This window comes from Canis lupus, chromosome 15, assembly GCF_003254725.2.
Source record: "Canis lupus dingo isolate Sandy chromosome 15, ASM325472v2, whole genome shotgun sequence".
NCBI classification, from domain to species: domain Eukaryota; kingdom Metazoa; phylum Chordata; class Mammalia; order Carnivora; family Canidae; genus Canis; species Canis lupus.
The window spans coordinates 9,214,119-9,239,615 of NC_064257.1; the positions used below are offsets into that span (position 1 = coordinate 9,214,119).

A 25,497-nucleotide genomic window follows, 5' to 3' on the forward strand; every position below is an offset into this window, starting at 1 on the left:
AATAGTAAAAGGGAACCAGTTAACTCTGAACCTGACAGAAATAATAATTAAACGCAATTTGAATAATTAATAAAGTAATCATAAGCCAATAACTTTTAAATCATCAACAGTACAAGCCCATTTAAAACTTTAAGTGACCATCAAAATGTACTAACTATAAGATTATGGGTGACTTTTTCCGCACTATTAAATATTTATTGAGAGTTGACACAGTAGGTTTCTGTATTCTTCGAATTTTCTACAATAAGCAGATTTTATTCACAATTATCAAAGTTCTAGAAGTACTTATTAATCCTGTAACCTTCACATACGTAATAGGAAAACAAGAATAACCTGTAACCACATTTATCATAAACCATAAACACCAAAACACCTGGCTTTAAGGTATCAATCTGTAATCATTATTTTTCACATTAATACCAGATCACTTAACCTCTAAAATTTAGACTGTCCCATTTCGACCAGGTATGTCATTAGTGTAGTTAGCCTGACTTTTTAAAATCCCCTTGTCATCCACTCTGTGGATCTATTTAATAGGTGGAACTTCTTTGTATTGAGAACTGAGGCATTAAAATATTTACACTCTTATTAGGGAGAAGAGGGAACAGACCATTGTTTAAAAAAAAAAAAAAAAAAGGATATTTTTATCATCGTGAGTATTTATGTAGGAAACTTGGAGCCAAGCTAGGAGGGGCTTTCTCCAACAGCCCCGTCTCGGAGGTAAATGTCACAGGAAGCCGCAGGGGCGAGCTCGCGGCAGGTGAGGAAATCTCAGCTCGAATACGACGCAAGCGGCTGTTCCCGCCCGGTGCGCGGTGGGCGACCCTGGCAGCGGCCGCGAGGGCCGCGGGCTTCCGCGCCCCCTTCTCGGCAGTCCCCCGCCCCCACCGCGGGGCCGAGCGGCGGCCTCCAGGGTGCGCGGGCCCGGGCCGCCCGCGGGGGTCGGGGCGCGCCCGCCGCGGCCGCCGGGACCCAGGCCAGGCCGAGGGCTTCCCGGCGGCGCGGGGCCTAGTCGCCCCGGCCTCGCGCCTCGCGGGGACGCGGAGGGAAGGCTCGAGGCCCGAGCCGCGGGCTGGCGGAGGCGGCCGCCGAGCCCCTCATGCGGCGGGAGGCCGGGGGTCCCCCGCGCCGCGCCAGACTCACCTCGAGCCGCGGCCGCCGCCTCAGCATGGCCGGGGGGCCGCGCCTGGGCCGACAGCCTCCTCCGGAGGGCGCCGCCGCGACGCCTGCCGCTCCTGAAGGGCTTGCGGCCGCCGCTGCTGCTGAGGCCCAGCGCCCGCCGAGCCGCATGGGGCTCACGGGCCGCCGCAGCACGCGGGTCCCGGAGGGGCGCCGCTGAGCCGGGCCGGGCGCGGGGCGGCGGGCGGCGGGCGGGGGGCGGCGGCGGAGCCTCCAGCGTCGCCGTGGCCGCTCCCGCCGCCGGCGCCGCTGGCCCACAGCGCCCCCTGGGCCCCACGGCCGGCTACGGCGCGGGGACTGCGGCGGCCGCCCGGCGCGAGCGGCGGGGAGGGCGGGGGCTCCGGGCGCGGCGCTGCCCTCGGAAGCCCGGCCCCCGCCCCGGGCCGCGAGCGCCCGGCCCTCCCCTTCTCCCCCGAAGGTGCGCGGGCGGCCGTCACCGCGCGTTCTCGTCAGAGCGGGCCTGAGGGGCGCTGCGGGCTTCCGTCGCTCGGGGGGCGACGGCCCCCTGAGCCCTTCCGTGGGTGTGCGTGTAGGATGCGGACCCAGCGCCAACCTTGCGTCCACGCGCCCGTGCAAAACCCGCGCCCATAGCACCTGAATGGTCTTTGACCTTAACTTCTGGATCTGCTGTGCAGAGCGGTACAGAAATTTCCGACGGGTACCAGGTCCTTAATCCCAAACCGACCCCAAATTAGAAAAAAACATAATATGCCGAGCAAGAGAATAGCCAACGGGTTGTCCTGAAATTCATAAACAACTTAAAGGTAAGAACCACCCCCCCCCCCGTCGTCTACGTTACCCCCCACCCCACCCCACCCCACCCCCACTCTTCCGCCCCGACCGCAGTCAGACCCCGGGTCGGGCCCTGAGGGAAGGAAGTGGGCGCGTCGCGCGGCCTGCGGAACCCTTCTGTTTGCGGGGATCCCGTGCGGCCCCCCTCAGCCTCGGGATGCACACGCCAGAACCGAAAGCAGGAGAAACCAAAAGACCGTCGGAAGGGAAGGAAATCCTCCAGATCGCCTGGGCCCAAACTCTCCAGTAACAGGACACTTTTGTCCTGGAGCGCTGTGGCGGATGGGCAAGCGGGGACCTGGCGGCGCGGGTTAGCCGGTGACCCTGGGCAGGTTACCTCCTATTTCTGAACCTGGGGTTTCTCGTGCCTGCCGTGCTGGTTGTTGTGAAAATGGGAGGTAATTTATGTGAAGAACTAGCCCAGAGAAGTAGCTTCTCAATGTTAGTTCCAGTTATTGTTGGTTCCAAAACACCCTCTCAGTCTTTCTTAAATTCAAGATTGTTCCCATCTGTTTTTGTTCTTTCTCTCTCAATCTCTGTGTAAATATATCCCTTTCAAAACATGAGTGCATCAGAAAAGGGAGGAAAAAAAAAAAAAAGATGGTGCATTGTTCTTTATTGTCCCTGGTCTGGGTAAAATTTTCCTAAATTTCATTAATGGATTTATGTAATTTCCCTCCACTGAGGAAAAATAGAGCCTAATACACTAGATGCTATAACATTCTATTGCAAAGCAGATTTTAGCGTAAAGCTAGTATACTTTTCTGTATATAAAAGTTATAAGGCAATCTCACCTTAGGTTATGTCCTAATAATAATCTTAATGAGAAAATTATATAAGGTCTCTGGGAACGTTCAAATAATAATTGAAAAGCCACCTTAGAGAAAATATAACCTTACAGCTCTCCTCCAATCAATGAGCTGTTCCTGTTCCTGTACAATCCTGAGTGTGCCTTCACCACCTACTTCTGAGTCACATTACAAAAAAAAAGAAAAAAAAATCACTATCCCCTTTTTAAAGCAAGAGAAACTGGGGCTCAGAGAAAAACTGTGATTCATCCTCATAACAACTCTATGAATTAAGTACTCTACTACCACCATTTTACATGTGAAATACATCTAACAGAAGGGAGAGCTGGAAGTAGACACTGAGATTCCTTCAGTCTCCCATTTGATGCCCTAACAATCCTTTTTGCAATACTCAGAAAATGCTGTAAGTTACTGTTGCTAAAAATTTTCAATCTAGAGAAATAGGCCCTTTCATTTAGATTAGTTTGGCAACCCAGCGTTAACAGTGCTTTCCAAACCTGGTTCACTACCACCACAGGAAATCTGCATTTGTTTATGAATAATCATGCTACCCAGGGTGTAGCTACTACATGAAGATGATTCATTTGTTCCCAAGACCAGTTTCCTCTTGCTTCACACTTTCTCCCCTTCTATTCAAATATGTTGCTGAAAGAGACTGCCTTTATCATCACTATCACTTCCTGATCATAGTAGTCTACTGTAAATCATTTCATCTCTAATTTCATTCCAACACTCAACTCTTCCTACCCAGTTTGCTCTCTGCTCCTGAAATAGCTCTCCTCTGTTTTCCCCTCCTCTACTATAAACCTTTTTCATTTTAATCTTTCACCTGCTGTCAATTGATTTGGTTACCTACTCTCAGTTTTGCATTGATTTCCACAACTACACAGTGACTCTAAAATACCCTTTTATTCCTAATCTGGTAGACCTTTCCATTTTCATTTTTATGCCATACACATCCCGTAGAAAGCCAGTATGCTAAGAATAGTTTCTTCACGTGAGTTTAAGCTATAGCAGCATCCCAATAAAAATTTTCTTTGCTTTTAAATTTTATTCTGAAAAATTAAGGCCTTCGGGCACCTGGCCTGCTCAGAGAATCATGCAACTCTTGATCTCAGTGTCCTGAGTTCCAGCCTCATGCTAAGTGTAGACATCACTAACAAAAATAATAAACTTAAAAAATCAAGGTTTTTACTTGTCAATTAATTACACGTCGATAAAACTGGGGGGGAAATGAGGCCAAAGAGATATCCATTTTCTTGCTTTGTGAATGACACAGGAGTTATCCTTAATTCTGGATAATTAGTCACTGAGTCTGATAAATTATACTTCTTGCTGTTACTGAAATTTCTCTCCTCTCCAACTCTACTACCACTCACTGTGGTCTAAGGTATATGTTCAGTAAATGTTATGTGCAATGAACAAAAAGGAGGAAAGAGGAATGAATGAATATTATATTTATGTGTGAGTAGATACTATATAAAAGTTTAAAAGAAGGGACGCCTGGGTGGCTCAGTGATTGAGCATCCTTTGGCTCAGGTCATGATCCTGGGGTCCTGGGATTGGGTCCCACACGGGGCTCCCCATGGGGAGCCTGCTTCTCCCTCTGCCTGTGTCTCTGCCTCTCTGTGTCTATCATGAATAAATAAATAAAATTCTTAATAAAAAAACAGTTTAAAAGAAGGCACAAGGGGTGTCTGGGGGCTCCATGGTTGAGCCTCTGCCTTTGGCTCAGGTTGTGACCCCGGGGTCCTGGAATCCAGTCCCGCATCGGGATCCCTGCATGGAGCCTGCTTCTCCTTCTGCCTATGTCTCTGCCTCTCTCTGTGTGTCTCTCACGAATAAATAAAATCTTTAAAAAAAATAAAAGAAGGCACAAAACCTCTTTCATGTTCCAAATAATCCTTGTGCTTCCCAAATTTATAAGCACTTATCAATACACTGTCAATCTCTGTTTACTTATATGTCTCTCCTATCAGATTTTGAGCCCCAGGCTCAGTGTTTGGTTCATCTCTGTGTCCACACAACCAGTCTCAGAGGACAGCTCAGAGAATGTTAAACTGATCTCGAAAAAAAAAAAAAAACTGATCTCGGCTGGCTTAGCCTGATGTGCATCAGGCTAGTGCATTCCACCCATTCAGTGACTTTTTAGGTAATTCTCTTTAACTTTCAGGGCCCACCATAAAGAAAGACTCCCCTTCAACAGATGATTGCCCTGCAGCCCCAAACTGTCCCCAGCCTGCTGCTGCCAGCTGCAGTCCTCCACACCCCCCTGTAATCACCAACCACAGCCAGGAGTCAAACCCAGAATTCACAGTGCTACTGAACAGACCATAAGTCAGTAGTGCAGCCCAGACTTAAAAAGGAAATTGTTAGGTCCCTTGAATCATTTACAAAAGAACAAAGCAAATCCCATTTTAGGAATCAAACAAAAGTAGGTAATTAAATATGTGAATAAAGATATATGCAAAAAGATCTTTATTATGTACATTGCTGTAGGTTTATAACAAAAATATAAGGAAAACTATAAAGGAATTAAATGAATTACAGTACACAAATATTATTAATAACTGTGTTTTTAAAGAATTTTAAATGACATTGAAAACTGCTCATGATTCCCTATCAAATTTAAAACAGTGTTAAGGGACACCTGGGCGACTCAGCTCATTATCCTGGGGTCCTGGGATAGTCCCCAGGGAGGTTGCTTCCTTCTCTCTCTCTCAAAATCTCTTTAAAAAAGTAAAAGAAAAGCAACGTTAAGTAAAAGAGTATTGTATGATCCCAATTAAGTTTTTATATATTTATTTAGAAGGAAATAGTTCAAAATGTTATGTTTATGGGATTTTTAAACTTCTTTTAAAATATAATTTTGGGGTACCTGGCCGACTCAGTTGGTAGAGCATGCAACTCTTGATCGGCAGGTCATGAGTTCAAGCCTCATGTTGAGTGTAGAGATTACTTTAGAAAAAAAAATTTTAGACCCTAAAAAGAGAAAGTTAAAAAAAAAAATAATTTCAAAAAAATCATTTCAGATGTAAAGAAAAGTTGCAAAAATACTACAAAAATCCCATATATCTCTCACCTATATCTAACCACATTTGCTTTATTATTCTCATTTACTGACTTGTGTGTGCACTTGCTGTCATTCTTCCTCCTTCTTCTAAAGATGGATACTTATAGATGTATAAACAAACTGTTATAATTATGTTCTGGCCCATTTATCCCTAAATATTTTTCAGTGCATTTCCTCAAAACAGAGTACAAATATCACAGTACAATTCGCAAAATCAGAAAATTAACACTGATACCATACTATGATCTAATTTATGACCTTATTCAATTTTGCCAATTGTCCCACTAACATTCTTTATACAAAAAATAATTGTTTTTTTCTGGTCCAGGATTGAGTGCAGGATCACACATAATTGTTGTTAAATCTCTAATCTTCTTTAATTTGGAACAGTTTCTCAGTCTTTGTGTTTTATAACCTTGACACTTTTAAAAAATATAGGTCATTTATTTTGTAAAATACCCCTCAATTTGAGTTTGTCTGATATTTTTTTTATTAGATTCAAGTTCTGCATTTTTGGCAGGAATACTACAGAATTGATGTTGTGTCTTCCTTAGTGCCTCAGGAGGCATGGGATACTGTGTGTCCCATCACTGGTGATAACAACTTTGTTCACTTGGTTAATTAAGGTGTTATCTGTCAGGTTTGTCCAGCGTTAAGTAACTAGTTTGCTTTTTGTAATTAATAAATATCTTGTAGGGAGTCATCTGAGACTACATTCAAGTTTTAACATTTATTGATAATGCTTGTTTGAAACAGTCATGACTATAATTGTTGCCAAATGGTAATTTTATAATTCCATCATTAACATTCCTTATACATTTTTTGTCTTCTTACTGTGTAGGAGAGCATCTTGCTTCTTCATTTATTCATTTATTCATTTATCAATTTATTGATTTATATCAAAATGAGCTGGGAGCTTATCATTTTTTAAACATTTCCCTTACTTTGTAGCACTACGTCCCAGGATTACTTTGTGCTTTCCCAGCCTCTGGAATCACCCATTTCCTTTCATAACCCTAGTTCCATTTAGTGGAGAATGATGTTTAAAAATCAAGATCTAGGTAGTAGGTGTGTTCATTGTCACTATGGTACCATTGCTTCTAAGCTCCCTAAGAGAGTAAAGCTAGAAAACATACACACACACACACACACACACACACACACGCCGCTCACTTACTTGAACATCATTTTTACTTTAAAGAACAACAGATAAACTATCATTTTTCAGATGTGGAAATTTGGCAGACATTTTCTAGAAAACAAAATGGATATGCTTGTCACTTCAAGGAAGTGTTTGTTGCCAAAGATAAAATTCAAGTTTTCAAGTAAAAATTAGAATTTTGGAAAATGTATTCACCACCATGAGCTCAGCAGCTTCCCAAACTTTTTTGAAGACGTGAGTGGTGATATGAACAAATGTTGTGGAGTGGTTTTTTTTTGAAAATTATTGTATAGTGAAATGTGTTAACATTTGGAAGGCGTGCATAACTCTGAGCTAATATTTTTTTCAAATGACCAATGCAAGACGTGTTGGCAGCTCAGTCAGTTAAGGGTCTGCCTTCAGCTCAAGTCATGATCCCAGAGTCCTGGGATTGAGCCCTTCATTAGGCTCCCTGCTTAGCAGGGAGCCTGCTTCCCCCTTTCTCTCTGACCCTCCCCTGCTCCTCTCTCTTCTCTCTCTAATAAATAAATAAAATCTTTTTAAAAATGACCAATGCAAGATGTTATAAAAACATACATGGGTAAAATATCCCCTTAAAGTCTAATATAGACCAAAGGATTTTAATGGAATAGAGTACAAAAAGTTCATTGATAATAGTTTCAGATTCCATGTTGCAGTTAACCTTTAAGAAATTGCCGCATTCAGGACACCTGGGTGGCTCCATGGTTGAGTGTCTGCCTTTGGCTCGGGTCGTGATCCCAGGGTCCTGAAATTGAGTCCTGCATCAAGCCCCCCCCCCCCCCCAGGGAGCCTGCTTTTCCTTCTGCCTGTGTCTCTGCCTCTCTCTCTGTGTCTCTCATGAATAAATAAATAAAACCTTTTAAAATATATATTAAAAAATAAAACATTCCTCACTTTCCTAACTACAAAACAGATTTTCCTCATATATCTCAATTAAAACAACATATCCCAACAGATTGAATGGAGAAGCAGATATGATAACCCCACTATCTTCTAGTGGATTAACTTTAAAGGGATTTGCAAAAATGCAAATAATGCCACTCTTCTTACTATGTTTTTGTTTTAGAATATATAGTTATTTTTTATTAAAATGAGTTATTTTTGTTAACATATGATGAGTTCACTATTGTTATTTTAAATAAATAATTGTTTAAAATATTTTCTTAGCTTTAATTTCAAAGGTGATAAATACCAATAGATATAATCCACATTAACAAAAGAACTCTGGGGTCCTCAATAATTTATAAGAGAGTAAAGGGGGGCCTGTGACCAAAATGTTTGAGAACCACTTCTATAGTTTATTCACCCATTCCCCTAATTCCCCTATTTGAGGGCATTTAGATTGTTTATAATATTTTGCATTACAATGTTGCAATGAATAATTTTATATATACATGTTTTTCTAATGTAGATATATCTTTAGGGTAAATTTTTAGACGTGGGATATCTGGGATAAATACATATGTAGTTCTGTTAAATATTACCAAATTTCCCTTACTAAGGGTTGTACCTCACTGCTATCATTGCCTCTCTTCCCTACCAACACAGATATTTTCTGCCCAACCTGATACAATAAGAGATATAGCACTTTCAAGGCTATGTAGTGGAACAGCTCTGGAAAAAGACAGCCATGGATTCAAATCATGAGTAACTACAAGGTATGAATGGAAGGGCCTGTGTACTCATCAATGAGATGAGGCTAATGTGTATTATATATACAAGGAATTGAGTAGGTGTTCATTAAATGGTAATAATGTTATTATCTGAATCTCTCTGGACAACTAGGAAGGTAGTCAGAGTTGACAAGCACAGATAATGGACTGTTCTGGGGTGCCTGGATGGCTTAGTTGGCAGATATCCACTCTTGGTTTTGGCACAGGTCATGATCTTGGGGTCGTGGGATTGAGGTCAGCTTAGAGTCTGCTTGGGATTCTCTCCTTCTACCCCTTCCCCTGCCATAAATAAATAAATAAATAAATAAATAAATAAATAAATAAATAAATAAAATCTTTTTTTAAAAAAAGAATAGACTATACTAATGAACTATAGAAGATGTTGACAGTAAAAGAATATAGAGTTGCCTTAGGAGGTACAAGAAAAGAACAGGTCACCTAAACCAGAAAAGAGGCTAAAAGCAGATGCTGAAACCTAGAGTACAAAGCCTGAGCAGTAAGAGCAAAGAAGAGTTCATTAATTCAATCACTTGGTCAACTATTTACTGAACACTACTATTTACCGGGCACTATGTTCTGTGGTAAGCAAGGTACTGTCTCTGCCTAAGTAGTTTAGACTCTACTAGTAGAGGTAGATGAGAAAATAGGCAATTATGATTTTAGAGGGTAAGTATAGTGTACTACAGAAAACAAATCAGAGGCATCTGACCCAAATTTAGGTGTTGGGCAGGAATTTTTAGGGGAAATGATACCTAAGCAGAGACCTGAAGAATGGCTGGGACTTAGCTACATAAATTGAATGGGGAAGTGGCAAGGAAATAGGAAAAGAACATATCCCAGGCAGCAGAAATAGAATGTGCCAAAACCTAGAGGCAAGAAAAAACGTGATGTGTCTGGAGAACCGAGAGGGCAATTTTGGTTGAGGCAGTGAGGGCAAGGTTGGGAGCAGTGATAGCCAAGGCAGGGGCCAAATCAGTAAGGCCTTATTTATGTCAAGAACTTTGGATTTTATTTTATGGGTGATCAAAGGCCATTAGAGCATTTAAGCTGGTCAGTGGCATTAAGGGTTTGATTTTAGAAAAAAGATCACTTTAACTGTTGTGTAGAAACTAGAGGACACTCATTTGGAGACAAGGAAGCCATTTATAAGTGTCTATTGAAATAACCCAGGCAAAAGTGGTGGTGACCTGAGTTAGGGTAGTAGAGGGAAAATGGTGATTTTAGGAGGCAAAATCACCAGACTATGATTAGATTGGCATGTGAAAAAGAGGGAGAAGTCAAAGGAGACACTTGAATTCCTGGCTTGGGCAACTTGGTAATCAGTGCAATCTGAGAGAGAGACAGCAGGGGAAGAGGAGCAGACTTGAGGGAAACAATGATGAGTGCTGTTTCAACATGTTGACAGAGTAGGAGACAGGTTCAGAGAGGTGAAGTTACTTATCTAAGGTGACTGTAATTGGCAGAGCTAAGATTCCAAACCAGGTCCATCTGACTACATATTTCCTCATTGCTTCAGCATGGCCATGGGATGCTGGCCGTGGGACCCTCCCACACTCAGCGTGGGAATGTGCACCAACTACCAGGCAGGGGAAAACCACCACGAGCATTTATAATATAAGTGAAATGCCTTCATATACGTCAAATCTGAGTAACACAAGAGCATATTTCCATAAGCATAAACATTATTATTAACACTGATCATGATGACTCACACTGCCATCCTCTGGTCCCAGAAGGAAAATATTAGGATACACTTGATGCTGGGGAATGTTTATGATGTATTTTTCATACGAATTACAGATGAGGCAGCGTGGCATGTATGGTACAGTAGAAAGACTCTGGATACCTAGGTTCTAATGATGTAAGTATGGACTAGACTGGAGGAGGAAAGTTATATAGCATTTGACTCTCTGGGCCTTTCCTGAGGGTGTCCACTTCAGCAGATCTCTTTTACCCACCAGCACAGTCCATGCCACTGCCCAACGTGTACAGAGATGGTACAGTGCAGTGGGAGGAGCTTGCACGTTGGAGTTAAGTGATACGAGCTGCACCAATTTCAGGCTGTTTGAAGGAAGTCACTTTCTAAGTCTTACTTTTCTTATTTGTATGGTACACAACTATATGTGTTACCAACAAAGTGCCAGATACATGGTAAACACAGAGTTAATTATCTTTCCTTGCGTTTTCTTTTTAACCTCAAACACTGTTTTCTGTCTCTATCTCTAAAGCTCTAGAAAAGAGTTAATGGCTTCTTTACACCATTCCTTAGTCTTTCCAATGTACATATATCCTCTCGTAATCAGAAAACCAAATAAACAAAAGATATTTGGGGGCACAGAGTAGACCAGCCCATTAGTTAGCATCCATTACAACCTGATGACCTACAGGTCTGTTTTATTTGGGTATGCTATACTCCAATCATATGAGGGTATGCATATGAGGAAATAACTGAATTTATGTGTGCATTCTCATGTGAATATGAATCCACCTGAATTCTACAAGCACTGAGCTCTATGAACCAGACACTGTAGGAATAGAGTTGAAAAGTTTTTCCTTTATTTTGAAAGTATTTATGTGTGTGTGTGTCTCAGTTTTGGCTGTGGGAAGAAAGGATTGGATTTATAGAACTGAGGAGCATGTAAGTTGCAAACAGTAATGGGCTGGGGCCAACTTGTATTGGATTATGAGAGCCAATTATCAAATTTTGAGAAACTTTGCTAGCCAATTGTTACAGCAATTTGTAAAAGGCTAAATTATATAAAACTATAACTAAATACATTATATTAAAAACAGTTAAATACAAGTAGCCCTTGCTTTGCATAGGTCTGAAATTTGCTAATTTTACTTACCACAGTTTAGTTAAGTAACATCCCCTCAAAACACAACTCAGGTTTGTTTGTTTTTAAGAATTTATTTTTCAGTAATCTCTACACCCAACCTGGGGCTCGGACTCACAACCCCAAGATCAAGAGTTGCATTCTCCACTGAATGAGCCAGCCAGGGGCCCTGAAGTTTCATTTATCATAGTATGTTAACTATAAGTAATTGCACAAAGTACAAATACTGCTGCTATTTCTTCAGTCCATGAATCACTATGTAAATAATAGATTCACATCATGTTCACTGACCAATCACACCCCCTTTTTTTTTTTGTAAGCTCTGCACCCAATGTGGGGCTTGAACTCACAACACAGAGATCAGGAGTCACATGCTCTACCCACTGAGCCAGCCAGGCCCCCCCTCAATCACTTCTTTCAAAGTCTGTCAGTGATTGATCATCTTTTTTTCAATTTTGACACAGACAATAAATTATATACTGTGTTGCTTCTTTTTCTACTAGTGATAAAAAACCACATGACACTTTAAAGGAATGAATAATCAAACAAGGAGGTTGGCGGGGAGATCAAATGAAGCAAAAAAACAAAAAGTGATGGGCACCTGGCTGGCTCAGTCAGAGGAGTGTGAAATTCTTTATCTCAGTCTCATGAGTTCAAGCCCCAAATTGGGTGTAGAGATTACATAGATAATCTTTTTTAAAAAGAAAAAGAAAAGAAACAAAAAGGGATACAGCTGCAGGTGGAACTTTAATGTTAATGAAATTATAGAAGAAATCATTGAGTATGGGAATATTGATATACCTTCTGTTTGAAAGACTCTAGATATATAGCCAGAGGAACTTAGTGAAGGCCAATTTATTGATATAAGTGAAGATAATGGTTGTGACCAAGAGAATGAAGATGTTTTTCACTTAAAAATTATTGGACATACTTCATAATGTTGAAAGTGCAAGGAATAAAATGTTGAAAGCTGACCCAAACTTAGAAGTGGGAGCATGTTCCAAGCATGGAAAAGTTGGTCAGTCATATTGTAAATTATACAATAAGAAAGCAAGCACCATTCAAATTACTTAACAGTTTTTTACTAAGAAATAAAATGCTTTAACTCTCAGTGTTTTGAACATTTTAAATTATAGTGCACTATGCCCCTCAATGGGGAAAGAATTGTCTTTTTAACAAATGGTGCCAGGGCACTTGGTTATCTATATGCAAAATAATGAAATTGGACCCCTACCTCATACCATAAAAAAATGAATTCAAAATGAATCAAAGACCTATATGTAAAAGCTATAACTATAAAATTGTTAGAAGGAAACATTGATACAACTCTTTGTGACTGTGGATTAAGTGGTGATTTCTTAGATATGACATCAAAAGTTCTAACAACAAAAGGAAAAAGGGACAAATTGGTCTTCATCAAATTTTAAAACTTTGTGCAATTGGCTATGGTAAGAGTATTTATACCACAGAAATTGGCAAATGGCACATGTCAGGGTTTGTTTTCTTAATTGTCTAGATTTTATTTATTTTTATTTTTTTAATATATTTATTTATTCATGAGAGACACAGAGAGAGAGGCAGAGACACAGGCAGAGGGAGAGGCAGAGACACGGGCAGAGAAAGAAGCGGGCTCCCTGCAGGGAACCTGATGTGGGACTTGATCCCCGGTCTCCAGGATCACACCCTGAGCCTAAGGCAGATGCTCAACCGCTGAGCCACCCAGGAGTCCCAATTGTCTAGATTTTAAAAAGTGTTAGAGCAAATGTTAATAATGTGGATTAAACTTAAAATTGTATCATATCCAAAAAAAATGTATCATGGGCAGACCCGGTGGCGCAGCCGTTTAGCACCGCCTGCAGCCCGGGGCGTGATCTGGAGACCCTGGATCCAGTCCCACGTCAGGCTCTCTGCGTGAAGCCTGCTTCTTCCTCTGCCTGTGTCTCTGTCAATCTCTCTCTCTCTGCATCTCTATGAATAAATAAATTAAATCTTTAAAAAAAAATTGTATCATATCTATAACTGTCACATTGTGAAAAGCACAACAAAAATTGAAGAAATGTTCTTCTAGCACTTGAAAACTATTACTTGGGACTGCCTGGGGAGCTCAGTTGGTTGAGCATCTGACTCTTGATTTTGGCTCAGGTTATGATCTTGGGGTCATGGGGTTGTGGGATTGAACCCCGTGTTGGGCTCTACACTTGAGATTCTCTCTCTCCTTCTGCCCCTCCCCCTCCTTGCTCTCTCTCTCTTAAATAAGTAAATCTTTTTTAAAAACCTTATCATCTGATGTAGCAAATAAGTCATATTATTGACAAATGAGTGAATTTCCAATAGATCTCTTCATTGATTCACTTTCTTATTCAAAAACAAAATATTAACCTTCATTTCATAACTATACTCAGAGAGCCAGTAATTATGCATTATTTAATTACTTATTAAATGTATTTATTTACTTATTCACTTATTATCTAATTAGGCATCTACCAGCATGCCACTGGCTGGAACATCAAAGATCCCAGAATCCAGCATCTACCATTTTATATGATGAGGACATGAAACCCAAGATCTGCCTTAGGTCACAAATAAATGAATGGATGGATGGTCAACATTTGAGTCATGTGTTGTTCTTTTACATATTAACCCATCTACCTGACTATCTAGGAAAATATGTTTTCTGTGACAATGCCAAAGTAGGATGGGCAGTGAAGATATGTGAAACATTATTCCTAGTTCAGCTAGTAAGCCCTTCTATCCAGGGTTTTAACAATGCTGTGTACCTGGAAGGAGGAGTCAGAAGAATCAGGACACAGGAAGAGACTTAACCAGGTCCCTCTCCCTATCTGGGCAGACAGCAATAGAGCAGGCGAACAAGCCATGTCTTCCTTTTGGACTTTTCTCTCCTCTCCTTACACCCTGAGGCATTGAAGAGATTGGGGAGATATTCAGGCTTCCCTCTACAATCAGGGGTAAGAGGACTGGCCCCAAGAGAAAGGATCAGGTTCAGACTTGGCCTCCAGACCAAAGCTCTTCCCTTGGCCTCAATCACTTAGAACATGACTTCAATGTTACCTTGTTTATTCAGTGTCCGTTTGCAAGGTGAGCCAAAGATTATTAATAACAGACCTTTTGCATATAGCCCTTTACAATTTGCACGGCCTTTGTACATGTACTGTCCTGTTTGAGCCCCATAATAGCCCTTCATGGTAAGTAGGGGAGGGGCTAATAAGCCTATTTTATAGGTGAAGAAATGAGGCTCAAAGACCAAGGATACTCAAGTCCATGGAATCCATTTCAGGACTGAAACCTAGGAATATTGACACAAATTGTAGTTGTCTTCCATGGCACAAAAGTACAATAGCATAGGCCTAGCAGCATTTACAGAATTATTATTGGTGATAGTTACCAATAATAATAAATAGCTACAATTTATGAGCACTTATTGCTCATTGCATTAAGTGCTTCATTTGCATTCTCATTTAATCTTCATAACAACCTTTTGAGTTTGATGCTAACTTCTCCATTTACTAAGACTCTGAGGTTCAGAAAGGTTAAGGAATAGGTCCTGGATCACACAGCAGAAGTGTCAGAGCAAGGATCTGAACCCAGATCTCAGCTTCCAAAGATCATACTCTTAAGCTCTTAAATATTATAAGATCATCAAGAAAGATATTAGTGGGAGCAGGGAGATCGTTATTATTCTATGAGAATAATTATTCAGGAGGATTTGGGAAGCTGTCTTTGAGAAAGTGACATGTAAGTTGGGATCTGAAGACCTAGTTAGCTAGGAGACAGCATGTGGAATGAATGGCCTGATATGAAAAAGCACCTTGGGGAACTGACAGTGTGGCTGGAGTGACCTGAGCAAGGAATGAGAGTCAAGAGATGAGACCCAAGAGAGTAGGCAAACAGTCGGGTCACAAAGGACTTGTAGTCCATGGTAAAGATTTGAGATTTTTTTTCTGAAGAAAAATGGGAAGCCTAAGAGCATTTTCAGTCAGGGAAGGACATGATTCAATTTATGTTTAGAATACCATTGATTGCTGAGAGGCAATGGAATTGTAGAAATAAGATCTGAAACTCTTTCAGAAATCCAAGCAAGATGGGATCTTGGACGATGCCTCAGGTAATAGCAATGGAGAAGGATAACTTTGAGTGGATGAATTAGATGTGCCAGATACTGTGAAATATATTTTCTTATATAAGCTCCACACAACAACCCAGTTATGTAGATATTTTACAGGTTTTACAGATTTTTTTTTTATTTTATAGATGAGGAAGTTGAGATTCAGAGAGGTTCAGCTTCCATATTATGCTTCACACTATTTAACAATGATCATCTTGGGGTGCCTGGCTGGCTCAGTTGGTAAATACTATGTGACTCCTGATCTTGAGGTCATAAGTTAGAGCCCCATGTTGGGGATAGAGTTTACTTTAAATTTAAAAAAAAATTTTTTTAATGTATTTTTAAAAAATGGATCATCTTATCTGCCAAGTTAAGTAATGGATATTCTGAATCCAGAGTAGGTGTCAGGGTGATTAGCATGATAAAGCTTCTGTCTAAAAGACTGGAGTCTTTTTCACCAGAAAGAGGTCAATCTAGCTAGGGAACTTCTGTAGTTAGACAAGATTATGTCACCTAGAAAACTTTGTTTGTGACTTAGCACAAGATCAGGCCATCAGGACCCCTAGATTCCAATCAGTGTGGAACCTCTGTTGCTGGGCAACATTAACGATTTAGACCGCAGAAAGATGTAACTAGATTGATAGAGTTTGAAAGACTCCTTACAGACTGTAGGACACAAGTGTCCCACTTCACAGATGAGAAAACTAAAAACTAAAGTTCAAAGATGCGGAAGAGCTGGCTAGGGTCACTTAGAATGACAGTGGCAGAGTTGGGGCTAAAACTGGATCTTCTGACTCTCAGCCCACAGTTCCCACAGAACCAAGCTCTGCCGTCTCTTTGATAGGCCTGAGATCCTTTTACATTGGGATATACTGTATCAAATGGGATATACTTTCCAGGTAGAGAAAGTGTGGTTTTGAGTAGAGGAAAGAAGACAAATCTCACTTCTACTCCCAAGAGGTCCCTGCTAGAAACACGAGTCACTATCTTCCCACGTTACAGCCTCTTAAATACCCAAACATGGCCTACTCTGGAGAATGCTGGGGAGGGGGCCAGAATTGTCCCTAAGATTCTGAGTGCCATTCCTTCCTCTCTGCCCCCTTCTTACTGCATGTATTTTCTGTTCTCTTAAAAGCATGCTTTTGGGAAAGCATCTTCTATCAGTTGCCTTCATTTGGGCATGAATTAAAGAGAAGTAAATCCTAATAAGGCAAGGGTGCTAAATTCTGTCCCTCACTGCTATGTGACGCTTGGGCAAGTCCCAGGGCCTGTTTCCTTATCTATATCATGAGGATACTGGACTTAATTGCTGTGAGCCCTGCTAGTTCTGATCTATGGAATCAAAATGTATTAGTTCCTGCAACTCCAGGTCCCTGGCACAGTGTAGGTTTACCAGAGCTCTTGGTTACCTGGTGAGGTGAGGCTTATCAGGTAGATTATCATCAACTACTGGCCCTTTCTGCTTCCATCCCCCTCATTTCTCCCCTAGAGTCTCAGCCAATGACTGGAAGCTTCCAGGATTCAGATTCTTTTTCTTCTCTGCATTCAAGGAAGCAGCCTCAGCACCCACCCTTGGTCCTCACGCTCATTCTCTGAGTATAATTCCAGGGAGGCATCTTCCTGCCTTAAAATATCTTCTTTACCCACTGGGAAGAAGTGAGGTATTGATAAAAGACCAATAGCATTGGAGTAAATAAGCTTGGGTTTAAATCTTGGCATGCCATTTTACCAGCTCTGTGACCTTGGGGAGGTTACCCATCCATCCTCAGATCCCCAGTCCCTGCATATTATGAAGATTAGAGATAGTGTCTGTAAAATACCTGTAGAAGAAAAGGATATAATCTCCTTTTCTCTTAAGGGGAAAAAAATCACATTAAAAATAGAGTATTAAGAGAGCTGACCCTCTGTTTTCTTCCTATGAGGTTTTTTGGTTTTGTTTGTTTTTAAAGTAGAGTAATGCCATCTAACACTTTATTCTTTTTTTTTAAAGATTATATTTATTTATTCATTCATGAGAAACACAGAGAGAGGGAGAGAGAGAGGCAGAGACACAGGCAGAGGGAGAAGCAGGCTCCATGCAGGGAGCCCGACGTGGGACTTGATCCTGGGTCTCCAGGATCATGTCCTGGGCTGAAGGCAGAGCTAAACCACTGAGCCACCCAGGCTGCCCAACATTATTTTCTAAAAACAAAATGCGGTCCAAAGTTTTTTCTCCTTCCACATGCGTGGTACATAATTAATGCTCAATACATTTTTATTATCACTAGAATTACAACCATTGATTTTAAGTCCAGCGAATCTACTCAAAAGGTTCTGAATTCTCTCTGAAACAGAAATCTGATTTTAAAAATGCTCTCCTGCTGAAAAACATTCTGTGGCTCCTCATAACGTATATGGTATAAAGCCCATTTAGAGTTCTTAACACTCTGGTCCCAACTTGCTTTTGCAATCTGGAGTCTGTGATATAGTTAGGAGGAAGGGAGGAAGGGAGGAAGGGAGGGAGGAAGGAGGAAAGGAAAGGAAAGGAAAGGAAAGGAAAGGAAAGGAAAGGAAAGGAAAGGAAAGGAAAGGAAAGGAAAGGAAAGGAAAGGAAAGGAAGAAAGAAAAGAAAGAAAGAAGAAAGAAAGAAGAAAAGAAAGAAAGAAAGAAAGAAAGAAAGAAAGAAAGAAAGAAAGAAAAGAAAAAAAAGAAGAGAAAAGAAAAGAAGAAAAGAAAAGGGAAAGAAAAGAAAAGGAAGGAAGAAGGAAGGAAGGAAGGAAGGAAGGAAGGAAGAAAGAAAGAAAGAAAGAAAGAAAGAAAGAAAGAAAGAAAGAAAGAAAGAGAGAAAGAAGAAAGAAAAGGAAGAAAGAAAGAAAGAAAAGAAAGAAAGAAAGAAAGAAAAGAAAGAAAAGATTTTTTGCATCCCACCTTAGCCACTTAACCTTTTTCCTCCTCTGTAGTGCTGGGATAGTACTTTCTACCTTACAGATTAAATAATAGTAGTTTATATTAGCTACTAATTATTGTAGTTATTACATGCCAGCTAGTGTATAAGAATTTGGCAGATTTATTTAATCCTGATGAGTATCCAATGAGGTGAGCACTTTTATTTTCAGGAGAGAAAACTGAAACTTGGAGAGGTTAAATAATTATTAAATGTATCATTTATCAAATATAACAGACTTAAACCTGGGTCTAGCTGCTATGACAGTCCTACGTGTCAATCTTTGTACTATAAAGTCTTCCTTGAGCCTTCCTTTCTTTTTTTTCTTTTTTTTTTTTTTTTAGATTTTATTTATTTATTTGACAGCACAAGTAGGGGGAGTGGCAGGCAGAAGGAGAGGGAGAAGCAGGCTCCCCACTGAGCAGGGAGCCTGATGCAGGACTTAATCCCAGGACCCTGGGATCATGACCTGAGTCAAAAGCAGGCACTTAACCAACTGAGCCACCCAGGCACCCCAACCTTCCTTTTTAAAAGGACTTTGTACACTGGGAAGCTGTGAATATTGGCTATTAATCACTGTTATCACTTCCTCCTTCCATGGACCTGATACTCTGTTTTTTTTAAGATTTATTTATTTATTCATGAGAGAGACAGAGAGAGAGGCAGAGACACAGGCAGAGGGGGAAGCAGGCTTCCCACAGGGAGCCTGATGCTGGATGATCCTGGATCCTGGGATCACGCCCTGAGCCGAAGGCAGATGCCCAACCGCCCAACCACTGAGCTACCCAGGCATCCTCTGATACTCTAACGGAGAAATTTGCCATTCTCAAAGGCATTTTGTAGGACTTAACCTCACGACCCTGAGATGGAGACCTGAGCTGAGATCAAGAGTTAGGCACTCAGCTGACTGAGCCACCCAGAGACCCCTCAAAGGCATTTTTATTTATTTATTTACTAAAGTTTAGGAGCACCTGGGTGGCTCAGATGGTTAAGCATCTGCCTTTGGGTCAGGTCATGATCTCAGGGTCCTGGGATCAAACCCCATGTCAGGCTCCCTGCTCAGGAGGGAGTTTCCTTCTCTCTCTCCCTCTGCATCTCCCCTCCACTAGTGCTTTCTCTCTCTCTCTCAATTGAATAAATAAAATCTTTAATTAAAAAAAATAAAGTTTATTTAAGTAATCTTTACACCCAATGTGGGGCTTGAATTCATGACCTCAAGATCAAAAGTCACATGCTCTTCCCACTGAACCAGCCAGGTGCTCCTATCAAAGGCACTTTTACAGTTCTGAGCCTCTGTTCATATTATTCTCTTTGCCTGGAGTGCTCTTATTCCCCTCTTAGAATTATACTCCTTTCATGAGGTAGCAGATCACCTGATCTTTGAAGTCTTCCCTAACATACTGGTATATCCCTAATCTCCTCAACTCTAGACATTAAGACTTCTCCATCTTTATCTTCTTGGCTGTTTCCACTTGATAAATGTTCAATAGGTAGTTATTATGCTCATTAATCTCAAATCATTTATTATAAATTCAGTGAAACCAATCAAGGGAATTGTCTTTCTAATGGGTTTTCTAGTGTGCCAGAGAAAATCTAAAGGATTGCTGGGTGTTGCTTAGGAGAAAAATAGCAATGTAATTCAAGCCATGTCCAACACATGGCATAGCAGTCATTGGCAAAGCAGCTAGAGAAGTGTTCATTAGAAGAGAGTGAAGGAGAGGGGTAATAACAAAACCAACATTGCATAATTGCATAATATTCACAAAGCTCTCCTATATATGTTATCTACATAAATTTTTAGCCCCATTTTACAAATGGGAAGGGAAATGAGGAAACTTCTAAAATCCCAGAATCTTTTTGGAACATGATATCAATCAACCAGGTAAGGTGATGATTTCAAGGGTCCTCCAGAGGCCCTGTGATTTTCCAAATTACTAATCTCATTTCTTGAAAATATGTGAAATGTCACATTAGGAGCTTAAACACTGGCTGAGGCTTTAAATTTTAAGTATTTAAATGGAGGAGAGAGGCGCCTGGGTGGCTCCAACTCTTGGTTTCAACTCAGGTCATGATCCCAGGGTCCTGAAATCAAGCCCTGGGTCAAGCTCTGCACTCAGCACTGAGTCTGCTTATCACTCTCCTCCCCCACCCCACCCCCGCCCACTCATGCATGTGCTTTCTCTCTCTAAAATAAATTTTTTAAAATGAGTAAATGGAGGAGAGGGGAAGGGGAATGTATGAAATATTTTAATTCATTTTTACTCTAGCGTAAAAAATTTCAAATATATTCTTGAGAGCCACTTACTTGACCTAAGTAGGTTGGATGGATTCATTGAGAGTGCATGAGGGAACTGGGGACCTGAAGGAGAGCCTTCAAATATAAGACAAGGGGTGGGGGAAAGGAAGGCAAACTGTAGGAAGTTTCATTAACTTAATAATTTTGTCATGGACCAACCTGGTTCCCTATTATTGTAGCCATTGCCAGAGGACTCCATTCACCAAGGAATTTGTTATCTCAGGAATATGAGAGCAGGATTCAGTGTATAATCAAGTAGTAATGCTTGGGAAATGCTCAAGAAACCTTTCTCAGCATCCTCTAGATGCCAGAAAACGGAGAGTCAAATCTGGGGTTATAAGAATGATATCTGGAGTAAAATAGTAAAATCTGCCATTCCAAGTTTGACACCTATAATTTAGTGTTAGAATCTCAGACTTTGATAGAACTTGGAGGTCAAAGAAAATACGAAAGTCATGGAATAGTAGTTGGTATTCTAAATATAGATCTTGGGTTGCCATTATTGAAATTCCTAAAGTAAAATTTCTAGTTGTGATTTAGGAATCTAATTATAGGGGGTGCCTGTGTCAGCTCTGCCAGTTAAGCACCCAACTCCTGATTTGGACTCAGGTTGTGAGATCTAGCCCCGGTTGGGCTCCACCCCCATGGAGATTCTGTCTCCCCCTCGCCCCTCCACATCCCCTATCTTTCTCCATCTCTAAAAAAGACAAAATATAAGAAAAGTAATATAATTACAGGACTCAAGTTCAAAGAGTAGAGCCTATGCTTTCATAGCAGAATTTTAAGTTCCAGTTAATGACTGAGTTCTGTTGGTAGAATGAATAAAGAATAGAACCTGAAGTTTCAGTAGTAGATATTGCAGTTCAGTATCCAAATCTCGGGCTCTGAATTCAAAGCCTAGAGTTCTAATAGTAGAATGTCAGGTTGAGAGTAAAATCTAGAGGTCCAATAGCATTTCAGTTTCAGGGAAAGAACCTAGAGTTCCTGAACTGGAACCTGGAGTTACAAGATTAGAACATGGAATTATATTATTAGAATCTTGGATTTTGAGATTGGAACTTTAAGTTCCTATAATACAGTACTAAAATTTGAAGGCTTAGTTTGAAATACAAGATAAGATGTGGGATTCAGATAGCACATCTTCAGTTTCAGTAGAGAATCTTGAGGTGGCATAATGGAACCTTGAGGTGCAATATTAAATTATGAAATTTTGAAATTGGAATCTAGCTTACTAGATTACTATTAGAATCAGCAATAATGCTAATGGCTAACATTTATTAAATGCTTACTATGTGCCAAGCATTGTTCTAAGTGCTTTACATGTATTATTATTGTTATTATTACTACATTTAATGCTCATAAAAAATCTTCAAGGTGAGTTCTATTATTACTATTTCTATTTTACAAATGAAATACTGAGGCACAGAGAGGTTAAATAACTTTCCAAAGGTCACATGCCTGGGAAGCACAGAGATAGTATCTGATCACAAGTTCTGTATCTCTAAAGCACATGCGTTTAACCACTATGGTAAGTACCTCTAGATACTAGAGTCTAGAAATTTAAATTTAGTAAAGCTTGAGGTTTAACAAATAGAACCTGGAGTTACTCTAATAAAAATTATGGTGCCAATAGCAGCATCTTGAATACTCTTTATATCCAAAGATAGAATGAGGGACTTAACACAATAGAATCTGGGATTCCAAACATAAATTATTCATTTCTGAAATCAGAGTTCCAAATGAAAGATCTCGATTTAGTCTCAATAATGGGAGCCCAAAATTCTACTATCAGAATTTCAGCCTCAACTTCAGGTCTAATCCCAATAATAGAATCTGTGTTTCTGAGACTAAAGTATAAGTTACTATAGTAGAATTTTAGTTTCTGAGAATGAAATCTAGAGTTTTAATAATGGAACCTTCAGGGGAGACAAAGTCCTAGGGTTTTAATAGTAGAATCTAAAGTTATTAAAGTAGATTCTTGAGTTCCAAGATTGGAAACTGAGATTCTAATAATGAAATCTTAAATTGTTTCTTTTGCCTTCGTGGATGTATCTTGCAAGAAGTTACTATGGCCGAGTTCAAAAAGGGTGTTGCCTGTGTTCTTCTCTAGGATTTTGATGGAATCTTGTCTCACATTTAGATCTTTCATCCATTTTGAGTTTATCTTTGTGTATGGTGCAAGAGAGTGGTCTAGTTTCATCCTTCTGCATGTGGATGTCCAATTTTCCCAGCACCATTTATTGAAGAGACTGTCTTTCTTCCAATGGATAGTCTTTCCTCCTTTATCGAATATTAGTTGACCTGAAATCTTAAATTGTAATAGCAGAATATAATGTCCAAAATTAAGATCTTGAGTTCAAAGAATGCAACCTTTTGTTCCAAAAGTGAGATATGTGATTCCAAAAATAGAACCTGAAGTTCCAATGTTAGAAACTTGAGCCTTGGGCAGCCTGGGGGGCTTAGAGGTTGGTTTAGCGCTGCCTTCAGCCTAGGGTGTGATCCTAGAGACCTGGCATCCCTGCATGGAGCCTGCTTCTCTCTCTGCCTGTGTCTCTACCTCTCTCTCTCTCTGTGTGTTTCTCGTGAATAAATAAATACAATCTTAAAAAAAAAAAAAAAAGAATCTTGAGCTTTGGGGCGCCTGGGTGGCTCAGTCAGTTAAGTGTCTGCGTTTAGCTCAGGTCATGGCCCAGGGTTCTGGGATTGAGCCCTGCATTGGGCTACCTGCTCAGTGGGGAGCCTCCATCTCTCTCTCTCCCTCTGGCCTGCTGCTTCCCCTGCTGTGCGCTCCCTCCCTGTCAAACAGATAAAAATAATCTTTTTAAAAAAATCTTGAGCCTTGACTGAGAATCTTGAGAATCTGAGGTTATTAGAATATTAGAATATGGAATCTGGGAAATAGAATCTGGAGTTGCCAAAATAGGAATTATAATTCCAAAAGCAGCATCTTGGATTGTAATAGAGGGATTTGTTTGTCCATTGGGAGAATATTGGACTCAAAGAATACAACCTAGAATTTTGAACACAAATTATTAGGTTCCTAGAGTAGAATCTGTACTCCAACAGTAGAATGATGGTGAAATATGGACTTCTAGTTGTAGAATCCGGTATTCTCAGACCTGGAGGTCCAATATTAGAATCTGGGTTTTTCAGAATAGAACCTGGGAATTTCCGTAGAACAATCTAGAGTTGCCATTGAAGAATTCTGGGACTGAAAGTAGAACTTGGAGTTATATTTGGCAAAATCTTGATAGAGTTGTTTTCATCTCTGTTTTCAACACTTATCCTTTATTAATAGTGAATTTATTGTGCCTCGGCAACAATCATTTTTCCTGTTCAGTAAGGGAGGACTTTTTTTTAATTTAAGATTTTATTTTTGGGCACCTGGGTGGCTCAGTTGGTTAAGTGCCTACCTTCAGGTCAGATCATGATCCCAGGGTCCTGGGATTGAGTCCAGCATCAGCCTCCCTGCTCAGCGGGGAGCCTGCTTCTCTCTCTGCCCCTACTTGTGAGCTCTTGCTCTCTTTCTCTATCAAATAAATAAATAAAATCTTCTTAAAAGTTTATTTTCAGGATCCCTGGGTGGCGCAGTGGTTTGGCGCCTGCCTTTGGCCCAGGGCGCGATCCTGGAGACCCGGGATCGAATCCCACGTCAGGCTCCCGGTGCATGGAGCCTGCTTCTCCCTCTGCCTGTGTCTCTGCCCCTCTCTCTCTCTCTCTGTGACTATCATAAATAAATAAAATCTTTAAAAAAAAAAAAAGTTTATTTTCAAGTGATCTCTATGTCCAACATGGGCTTGAACTCACATCCCCAAGATCAAGAAGAGTCACATGACCTACAGACTGAGCCAACCAGGCACCCCTCAATTAGGGAGGACTCTTAATCAGAGAGTACGATTTTGACTGCTACTTTCAGAAGTATAGAATTGACTGTAGCTTCCCAGTGCTATTTGGCTCAAGATGAGAAGTCTTCCAATCAGTGAGCCATGTGATTAGGCTTATGATATGTGCTCTGAGGCATTCCAAAGAGAAGACCCTGTCCTCATCCTGAGAAGCTAACCATGAATAAGACAGTATAAGCCCAATATAGAGTAGAATGTAGTCCAGCACTAAACTGCGGGGCTGGCATTATTTAAATGGAAGGAAAGAGATCAGTATAGGCTCAACAGTCAGGAACGCCCCACAGAGGAGCCTTTCAAGGCATTTCAAAGATAGGTAGGTAGGTAGGTAGGTAGGTAGGAAGAAAGAAAGAAAGAAAGAAAGAAAGAAAGAAAGAAAGAAAGAAAGAAAGGAGAAAGAAAAAGAGAAAAAGAAAAAGAAAGAGAAAAGAAAGAAAGAAAGAAAGAAAGAAAGAAAGAAAGAAAGAAAGAAAGAAAAAGAAGAGAAAGAAAGAAAGAAAAGAGAAAAGAGAAAAAGAAAGAAAGAAAGAAAGGAAGGAAGGAAGGAAGGAAGGAAGGAAGGAAGGAAGGAAGGAAGGAAGGAAGGAAGGAAAAGGAAGGAGGGAAGGAAGGAAGAAAGAAAGGCAAAAAAGAAGGCAGGGCATGTCAGGGGGGAAAATACTCAAAGAAAACATGGAAGTATGATCTAACATGGTATAAACTAGCAATTT

At 40.6% G+C, this 25,497-nt stretch overlaps 1 protein-coding gene and 1 long non-coding RNA gene across 6 annotated transcripts in view; one reads left to right on the top strand and one right to left on the bottom strand.

Annotated features, from left to right (window-relative positions):
* ZFYVE9 (zinc finger FYVE-type containing 9) overlaps positions 1 to 1,282 on the bottom strand; it is a 184,199-nt gene extending 182,917 nt beyond the window's left edge. For all 3 annotated transcript variants that reach the window (XM_025420053.3, XM_025420052.3, XM_049094283.1), the window contains exon 1: positions 1,144 to 1,282. The gene's annotated coding sequence lies outside the window, so the exon portion shown is untranslated. The remainder of the gene's footprint in view (positions 1 to 1,143) is intronic.
* A 256-nt stretch (positions 1,283 to 1,538) lies between these two features.
* The window catches only part of LOC112642468 (uncharacterized), a 59,756-nt gene continuing 35,797 nt past the window's right edge, over positions 1,539 to 25,497 (top strand). The window contains exons 1-2 of one of the 3 annotated variants that reach the window (XR_004805136.2): positions 1,539 to 1,943; positions 8,585 to 8,694. This is a non-coding gene — a long non-coding RNA (uncharacterized LOC112642468). The remainder of the gene's footprint in view (positions 1,944 to 8,584; positions 8,695 to 25,497) is intronic. The other 2 variants (XR_003125268.3, XR_003125267.3) reach the window with 2 other exon arrangements.